General features: G+C 42.3%; 1 non-coding gene across 1 annotated transcript; it reads right to left on the bottom strand.

The window, feature by feature from the left end:
- Window positions 1–10,172: 10,172 nt before the first annotated feature.
- Window positions 10,173–10,355, bottom strand: LOC130278238 (U2 spliceosomal RNA). Its single transcript, XR_008845896.1, has one exon. It is a non-coding gene; the product is annotated as a U2 spliceosomal RNA (small nuclear RNA).
- Between the last annotated feature and the right edge of the window lie 203 nt (window positions 10,356–10,558).

Raw genomic sequence — 10,558 nt, 5'->3', positions numbered from 1 at the left:
ATGAGAGTTCAAAACCAGTTATGGTCAAACGGAGGCTTTACTGAGTATAAGACAGATGAAATTATATTCACAGCTAAGGCCAGATTTCCCAGAGAGGTGGCCAGGACCCAGAGGACCTCGCAGCTTGCTGGACCAATATACTTGTAATTAACTTGACTTGAGATTGGACTTGACTTGACTATATGCAGGACTTGACAAGTTTCAGTGACAACAGACATAGACTTGAGACTTACTGGAATGACTGTAGCTTTTGGGTTCTTCCAGATGCTGATCACTTGCACTGAGATCTGTACTTGCTGGTTCTGAGTAAAGGAAGATAAGAGAGTGAATTGTAATGGCCGGCCCTTTATTTTGTGGGGGGCTGGACTAAAGCTCATTGGTCAAGCTGCGGGTCATAGGTTAATCGGGTGCTCTCTGGGAGAACATGTGACAACAAATCATGTTAATGCACAACATGTGACAGACTTACACAGGTCCTTGAGACCTCCCACAGGTCCTTTGTACTACTTATACATAAGGATACTGTCTAGGCATTAAAGTGATATACACAACATTCTGGAAACAACAGGGGGAGACCTTGCAGGGGAGCTCCCAGGTCACTGAGGGTCTCAACCTGACAGGGCCTAAGGGTAGTATAGGACCATGTCCTGTACTGGAACATCACATTTTCATAACCAACTACCTGCTGCAATGCCTTCATTGCAAATGTGCTCCAAATGTGCTCATCAGCATCCCCTCTTGTGACCCCTACATTGCACTGTGTACAGCTTAAATGTAGACATACTCAATCAGAATGATAATGGCAGCTTGACTCCCCTTACCAGCCTCCTCCCTGGACTTACTGCCTCTGTAGCCTGGGTAGCAGAGGCCTCATGTACAGAAAAATAGCAGTAGTAGCAGTGGTACTTTCCTTCTCTTGGTGGTTGCCTACCACATAGCCACAATAACACCGGTAGCCACTGCTAGCTCTGTCAGCCACAGCACTCCCCATAACACTGCCAATCACCAAACCCCAAGAACACTGTCAACCAGAGGACACCATAATACTGCCAATCACATTGCTACCTTAACACTGGTCTAAACCGATCACAGAGCCAAAAGTCAAATCTGACCCGCCCACATGATGACCTGATATAGGACAGATGTGATTAATGCCAGCCTCCAAGGACAACAGCTAAGGTCAGAGACAGCTTAGTCATTTAACTTTAACACCTTAGATGCTGCATCAATTTTAACTGGGACATCTTAGTGATCAAAACTAAGCAAAGTTCCCTCTGCCCTTCCATTGGCGGCCCACACAGGCATCCATCACAGTGTTGGTAGCATTTTCTGGCATATACATAAAATGAAGGCCAAAAATGCAGTGCTCAGACCAGCCGTCATGTCCCTTCCCCATCTGCTAACTTCTAAGCTCCACCCAGTTTTAGATTTAAATAGCTGCATAAAAATCAGGTGTTTGTACATTTTTATCCAGAACTTCCAACCTCTCTTCTCCAGGATCCTGTAGACAGGTTGTCCATGTGAAGTGATATAAGGATGGAAGATGTGCTCTACATCACTGTGCCTATATACTGTGCTATCTGTGTATTATGTATGTCTGATTACATCTGGGTACTGACTGCTTATCACATGCACAGTGCAGGCTTTAATCTCCTTCTTGGTATCAATCCAAACACAAGCCAAGGGATAGATTATAGCAGCTTGGAATCCTTTCTTACCCTGAGACTAATGTCTACAATATTTACATAATAACAGAGAGCATGTATTACATTGGCCTCCAGTAAAATAACATAAAACTGTAAACTGTTGTGCTGGCCATATGTGTTGTCATGTTCACAGTAAAAATAATAGATAGATAGATAGATAGATAGATAGATAGATAGATAGATAGATAGATAGATAGATAGATGAACGTAATATACAGTGGGGCAAAAAAGTATTTAGTCAGCCACCAAGTTCTCCCACATAAAAAGATGAGAGAGGTCTGTAATTTTCATCATATATATATATATATATATATATATATATATATATATATATATATATACCTCAACTATGAGAGACATAATGAGAAAAAAAAATCCATAAAATTACATTGTCTGATTTTTTAAGAATTTATTAGCAAATTAAGGTGTAAAATAAGTATTTGGCCACCTTCAAACAAGCAGGATTTCTGTCTCTCACAGACCTGTAACTTCTTCATTAAGAGTCTCCTCTGTCCTCCACTTGTTACCTGTATTAATGGCACATGTTTGAACTTGTTATCAGTATAAAAGACACATATCCAAAGCCTCAAACAGTCACACTCCAAACTCCACTATGGCCAAGACCAAAGAGCTGTCGAAGGACACCAGAAACAAAATTGTAGACCTGCACTAGGCTGGGAAGACTGAATCTGCAATAGGCAAGCAGCTTGGTGTGAAGAAATCAACTGTGGCAGCAATTAGACATACAAGACCACTGATAATCTCCCTTGATCTGGGGCTCCACGCAAGATCTCACCCTGTGGTGTCAAAATGATCATAAGAACAGTGAGTAAAAATCCCAGAACCACACGGGGGGACCTAGTGAATGACCTGCAGAGAGCTGGGACCAAAGTAACAAAGGCTACAATCAGTAACACACTACACTGCTAGGGACTCAAATCATGCAGTGCCAGACGTGTCCCCATGCTTAAGCCAGTACATGTCCGGGCCCGTCTGAAGCTTGCTAGAGGGCATTTGGATGATCCAGAAGAGTATTGGGAGAATGTCATATGGTCAGATGAAACCAAAGTAACTTTTGTTTAGAGGAGAAAGAATGCTGAGTTGCATCCAAAGAACACCATACCTACTGTGAAGCATGGGGGGGGGGAAACATCATGCTTTGGGGCTGTTTTTCAGCAAAGGGACCAGGACAACTGATCTGTGTAAATGAAAGAATGAATGGGACCATGTATTGTGAGATTTTGAGTAAAAACCTCCTTCCATCAGCAAGGGCATTAATGAAACGTGGCTGGGTCTTTCAGCATGACAATGATCCCAAACACACCACCCAGGCAATGAAAGAGTAGCTTCGTAAGAAGCATTTCAAGGTCATTGAGTGGCCTAGCCAGTCTCCAGATCTCAACCCCATAGACAACCTTTGGAGAGAGTTGAAAGTCCGTGTTTCACAGCGACAGCCCCAAAACATCACTGCTCTAGAGGAGATCTGCATAGAGAAAAGGGCCAAAATACCAGCAACAGTGTGTGAAAACCTTGTGAAGGCTTACAGAAAACGTTTGACCTATGTCATTGCCACTTGGTTTGGTTACTAAGTGGCTATGAAAGGCATTTTTTCTCCTTTGTACTTATGGAAAAAAAACATTATATAGATCTTTATAAAAAAAAAAATATGTTTACTTTGTGTCTACAGCTTCTGTAATCAGTAAGTCCATAAGAGAAGACATTCTGATGGGCTCTATATCAGCCTTTCTTTCCTCCCCTGAAGGTACTTCCAAACTGTAATGACCAGAAAGCCAAAGTTGACCCCTGAGTACATCCCCAATAGATACTGGAGATATCTAATTCAAATCTAGTTGGGCAGATAGAACCCTACATGGAAAGGAAGCTGTTCGGTATATCCCAATTCCTAAGTAACTAGGATCACAAGTGTGGTAGCAGTCGGGTGAAATGATATACTGACAAAAGCTTTTCAATGCTGTGTCTCCAATTACACATCCTCTTTGCATTATCAATGTTATTTTTGATGACACTATTGAGCGCTTCTTGTATTATGTGTTACTGAATTCTTTGCGGTTTGGACTTTACTAGTGATAAACAATACTTTGTATACATCAAGTTGGTTCCACTTTTCCTGTAGAGAACTTGGCAGATCAACTTTGCAGGATGGGGCTTTGACCAATCATATCCCGACTGTCTGCAGACATGTCATTATCTTGATGCCTTTGTTTTTTTCAGATGTGTTTATTTATTTTATTTATTTTTTAGAGCAATGTCAGGCAAAAGACCCAGCTTTATTTCCTTAGTCAATGCATATTGGTGATCCATTGATTATTGCTTGATCCAATCCTCCACTACATGATTCTTCTCTCTAGCATACTTTAACCTTGTTTTCCTCTGTTCAGGCATGAGTGCTGATTCTCCTTGTAAATGTTAATTTCATTTTATTTAGCCAATTTCTTAAAGTTCTCATGAATGTTGACTCCTGTTTCCATCTATTTGCATTTCATTTGTTTTGTTGTGTACTTTCTATTTGCCAGGCATATTGCTTTAAAGCCTACCTGTCATTCCAGGTGACTTATTATGATAAGCTGCCCTTTGTGTGTACATCAGGAGCAGCACTAGTTCTGGCCATTATATAACTTGTATATTGTATTTTTATCAGATTTCTGCTCTACAGGCTTCATCTATAATTTCAGTTCTCCTAGAACTGGTGGGTGGAGCACCCCTCCAGGGCCGGACTGGGGTTTAAAACCAGCCCTGGAAATTATTGCATACCAGCTCCACAGCATTGTGTCATGGTGCCAGCCAATGGTCGCCGTGTGCGCAGGTGTATATCTTTATATAGCTATGTGTGTGTATATATACACTACTACCAAATGCTTCAATAAAATGGTATCAGCGTCGAAGACAATGATCACAGTCCACAAATTCAAAAGGTAAAATGGTGCAACAATCCATTATAGTAAAAAATGGCAGCAATGTTTGACAAAGGTTCTATGTGAAAATCCAGTATACTGAGTCCAATAATACCAGTTGACAAGGAGGAATATTATCACCATACATATTACTATTATACTGTTACTGAGCAAATCCTGTGTACTGAGATATTATCAATAATACACAAGACACATAATACTGCCACACAGGTGACGTCTTCTCTAAGTGAATCTGTGGCAATATCTTCTTTGATCAGAGTTGTTTACTTTTACGTTTCTTCTTCATCTGTTCTGGGCATCATGAAGATTTCTCCCGGACAAGACTTGTCACCGCAGAATCTGCCAGACAAACATTTTAGGCTCCTTACTTCAGCAACATCCTCACTTCTATACAAACTTATCAATATTGCCTGACATAGTAATAGTGCCCCCATATAGCAGTAAGGCCCTCTCTGTGTCCCCATACAGTAGGTAGGCCCCCTTTGGGCCCCTATATAATTGTTTGGCCCTCTCTGTGCCCCCATACAGTAGTTAGGCCCCCTTTGGGCCCCTGTATAATAGTTTGTCCCCCCTCTGTGCCCCAAACACTAGTTAGGCCTCATTTGTGCCCGCATATAGCACTTAGGTCCCCCTTCTGTGCTCCCATATAGAAGTTTTAGCAGGTAGATCTAGCCCCCTTTTATATTAGGTACGCAGGCCTCTTCCAGCCCCTCCATAATTGCTAAGTGATAGCCACAATTGCTAAGTGATAGATTTCTCTCCACCCTCATGTTAGGTAGGTAAGCTAGCTGCTCCCCCTCCTCCACCTCCATATTAACTAGGTAGATACCCACTTTATACTAGGTAGGCAAGCAGGGTTTGCCTTCCCTTCCTCCATCTTAGCTAGGTAAATGTTGACACCTCTTTATAGTAGGTAGAATTCTTTCCCCCACCCTCATTCCACATTAGCTAGGTATATATTCCCCCCCCCCCCTTCATATTTGGTAGGTAGACAGGTTCCCCCCTTTTCACACTCAGTATTAGCTAGGTAGATCCCCCCTCTTTAGGCAGACAGGTTTCTTAGGCAAAGGCTTTCCGGGCTTGCTGGGATTTGTAGTTTTGCAATAGCCGGGGGGCCACTGGTTGGCCTTGGCAAGGGCCACCCTACCAAAAATCGCTATCTTAAAGAAAAAAAACAAAACACCAACTTACCTTCCATCACACCCACGCAGAGCTGTTCCGTCCAGCACAGTAACATCCACGTCATTGCATAGGAGGCGTGTTGACGTTATACCATCACGCCGCCTGTGCCAGTCCGGCCCTGCACACAGCCCTCATATACACACACCCATATACACAGCCCTATATACACACACATACACAGCCCTATGTATACACACATACACAGCCCTAGTTACACCCCCCCATATACGCAGCCCTATATATACACACATACACAGCCCTATATACACAGCCCTATATACACACATACACAGCCCTATATACACCGCCTTATATACACACATACACAGCCCCATACACACACATACACAGCCCTATATACACACATACACAGCCCTATATACACACATACACAGCCCTATATACACACATACACAGCCCTATATACACATACACAGCCCTATATACACACATACACAGCCCTATATACACACATACACAGCCCTATATACACACATACACAGCCCTATATACACATACACAGCCCTATATACACACATACACAGCCCTATATACACACATACACAGCGCTATATACACATACACAGCCCTATATACACACATACACAGCCCTATATACACACATACACAGCCCTATATACAAAGCCCTATATATACACATACACAGCATTATATACACAAATACACAGCCCCATACACACACATACACAGCCCTATATACACACATACACAGCCCTATATGCACACATACACAGCCCTATATACACACCCCCATATACATACATATGCAGCACCCATACAAAGCCCCCATACACACACACACTGCCCCATAGAAGTAAGTACCACTACCTCATCAGTAATTAGGGATGTCGGCTGCTGCTTTTCTATTGCAGGCGCCGGGCAGGGAGAGGGAGGGACACGTCGGCCGACATCACTAGCCGGCGTCTTCTCACAATGGCTGCTGGTTATTGACGTGCCGCGCTCAGGCACGTCTCATACCACAAGCTGAAGTGCTGCTCCTCCCTGTCGGCGCTACTTAGTGTGCCCTCTGGTGGCCGATCAGGACACAGCTAGAGCAAGCCCCGCCCCAGTAACTGATTAAAATAAAATAAAAAGGTGATGGCAGCAGACAAGTCAGGAGGCAGCCGGCCCGTGCTGCTCTCCGCATTGGGCAGCCAAGCACGGGCCAGCTGCTGCCGGCCCACAGAGCGGGCAGCCTACCGGGAATTTCCCCGGTATCCCGGTAGGCCAGTCCGGCCCTGACTGGGGCCCCCTTCCATAGACGTGTATTGCTTTATCTTTGGCAGGCATATTGCTTTAAAGACTACCTGTCATTTCAGGTGACTTTTTATGATAAGCTGCCCTGTGTGTGTACATCAAGAGCAGGTAGAGCCCTTTCCCCCTTCCATTGAATTGTATTGCTTTATCTTGCAGACACAGGACAAAGCTGAGATCATTTTCAGAGATGATTTTCACAGCAAGAAGTGAGAGGAGTTTGATAACAGGAGAAAGAAACATGTTTTTAGTAAAATATGTAACAAAGTTTCATCTTCACTTGTACTATTTATCTATGGAAAATTTGTTCAAATAACAGTGCATTTCTTTTTACTTTTCTTTTTTGTTTACAATTACAGCTGACTGTTTCATAATACCTTCTATTGTTCCAATCAACAACCTGTTGGAATAATGTTTTCTTTCAGTTTGCTAAGGTCTGGAACCACTTTCCCCTTTAAACTAATTCCCATTCTTAGACTTGTATTTACTCTAGAAACTATGAGATAATTCCATCATTTTTTCCTCAACATGGAGTAGTTCCTATAAATTTAAATATATTCCTTTTATATGTAGGAGGGATGTTTCATAAAGTCAGAATGTTCAGCAATTAAACTAACATTGTTAGGTGTCACATCTGTGATTTGTATATTTGATACAAAGTAAAAATGCTGAGTGACCGTCCTCTTAGGTAACAATTTTATTACTTTTGTAGATTGAAGTAAATGGTATTTGTATCTTTTTACTTTACTTATCCAGCCCCGACCAAACCATTTTCTTTGAGTGGAAATCTCCTTTCAAAAAATCATTTTGAGGATGTTGGGCATTCTAGTTAATAATGATAAAATGAGTGGTTCCTTCTTACCGGGATCATCAGGAGGAGAATATCAAAGCTCGTCTTGGTTGATTTTAATCAGATTTGAAGCACAGGCTGCATGTCAGTGGCTGATATTCTAAATGCTCATTGATTCATAGCTTTGAGGTCGTCGCTGTTCCTCTGTCTCAGTCTTCTTTGTATCTTACTAATAATCTGCCTGGAGCTGCAGAATTTCTTGCACCAGTTTTGCTCATTAATACTTAAAAACTCCTTTTAAGACATAAGAAACTAAAATCTGCGAACAGCAAATGTGCAAAAAAAATTTTTTTTATAAACAAATAAAAAATCTATTGCACAATGCTCCAGTACAGTCTAAAATGTCAAATCAAGAATTTTAAAATATTATGTTGAATTGCAATATTCGCTTTATTAGTAGGGTTTCCCAATAAATCTGATCCCAATCTCAAGTATCCATTTTCCCTGCAGCACCACCACTGCTCTCTACTCTACTAGACTGAGGGTCCTAAGTAAGAGACCACTATCTCTTGAGCCCTATAGGGTAGCAAAAATACAGTGAATTTTCTGTTGAGAAATATCTACAGCTTTTTTTTCCAGATAAATCCACAGAAGAAAATCTTCAGCAAAATGCGGAGATTTGTCGCAGGTTTTTCTCTGGTGATATTGGTCGGGATTATGCTGATTATTATAATTGTTTTTGTTTAAATAAATAAATTAATTATTTAATTTTAAAAAAAGTGTGTGTTTCGACAACAGTACAGCTTTAGGGTAGGGTCAAACTGGGCAGATATGCAGCATATTTGATGCAGCGGGAAATACACTGAGTATGCACTAGGAGCAGACAAAGGGCTTTCCCCGCTACAGCCCTGTGTCTGCAAAACGGCTGGCCTTCGAACCTTTTTGCAGACACAGGGCTGTAGTGGGGAAAACCCTGTGTCTCCTCCTAGCACATACACAGCATATTTCCCACTGTGCGGCAGATTTCTCGCAGAATCAAATACGCTGCGTATCTGCCCAGTGTGACCCTACCCTTATTGTGGATTTTGACTTCCCCACAGAAGTCAATGGGGATGATCCACAATAATTTTTTTCCACAGTGTGAGGAGAGGTATAAAGCCACTCCACTGCTACTATTTATACTGCAGATTTTCCGTATGGAAATCCCACACAGAAAATCCACATGCGGTTACATTTTTTTATTTACTTATTTATTTTACAGTCATAATTATGACAAACATTAAACAAGTACTATGTAATGATAGCTCGAATGAACGGGTTGAGAGGTGCGCTGTCCCATAGACTTCCATTATATCGCCATCTATATCACGTGACACAGAGCCCAGAGAGAAGGAGCTCAGAGCACACTTTTCCCAGCTCACTGTTCTGACTGGTCTAAGTCTGAATACTCTAAAGACTGACTAATCAAATTTTTTTTTATTAAAAAATAACTCTATTAGCAATTCATAAACATAGCTACTAGCTACTGTAACACAGCACAGGTTAGGGAGTAGCACACAATAAACTAATATGATGACCGTAAATAGCATGACAGTACAACATTTTTTTTTTCTTTAAGAGCCGAGGCAAGTGCTCTCTATCACCCAAAGTGCATGAAAAAGTGCAAACATGTCACACTAAAAAAAACGTGCACAAAGGATATGATCTATCACTAAGCCCTTCTCCAACAGGAGAGAGGCCCCCCAACAAACCTACCCTTCACCTCCGGGCCAAAAGGCACCTGCAAGGATCCAGGTTCGATGCCCCTTTTCGCCGAAGCTACTAAGTGGCCGAAAATGCTCCTGGCTTCAACCTAGGCGTTAACCAAGGTATCAGCCAAGGAGCCGTATACTGATGGCATCTTGACCGAAGCCAAGATGCCCAGGGGTTGCAGGGAGGTGAGGAACCTAATGGCCACACACCTTCCCTAGTCCGCCAGGTGGGACACCCAGAAGGGCTACCGCATCCTGCCAATCCTGTGTACAAAGAAAAACACGAAATGTGGCACAGTGACATACAAAAAAATAAATAAGTGAATGAAGTGCAGATATACTGCCCGGTCATCCGGCTGGATCTATAAAAATTTCCCCGATCCTAGCCAGAAGGCCGGGATACCAAGGGTGAGTGCCAAAGGTTAAGAGTAATGGTGCAGTGCTTTCACTCAGTGAGTTATAACACCCAGTGAGTTTCAGCACCTCAGGGTCACCACTCCCCGAGGCACAGACGTACCTCGGCTCTACACCCCTCTACCTCATGGCTAGACCCGGAGGAAACAGGTCACATCAGGACAGCCGTTGAGCTGGTTACGTGGCACCAGCCCCAGAACACCTGCTCCTCCATGCAGCATCCATCCTACATCAATGGCAGAGACTAAACCACTGATAAGAACAGATACTACACTTGATCTTAGCCAAAAGGCCGAGAAGCATGACAGTACAACATACAGTGACAGTGCCCATTTAAAGAAATGCACATCATTTAGAGCATGAGGCTAAATACAGCTGAGGGTTTGTTACAATTTTACTATTTAACTTACAGAGAACTGTCTGAACTGGATATGTTGCAACAAAGCATCATCTCAGTAAAGTGGATTACTTTCACCCAAAAATGTTGATGCATAGCCAGTCACCTCA

This window comes from Hyla sarda, chromosome 6 (assembly GCF_029499605.1).
Source record: "Hyla sarda isolate aHylSar1 chromosome 6, aHylSar1.hap1, whole genome shotgun sequence".
Classification (NCBI taxonomy): Eukaryota; Metazoa; Chordata; class Amphibia; order Anura; family Hylidae; genus Hyla; species Hyla sarda.
The sequence above is the reverse complement of the archived record's forward strand: the minus strand, read 5'-3'. Positions and strand labels throughout refer to the sequence as shown.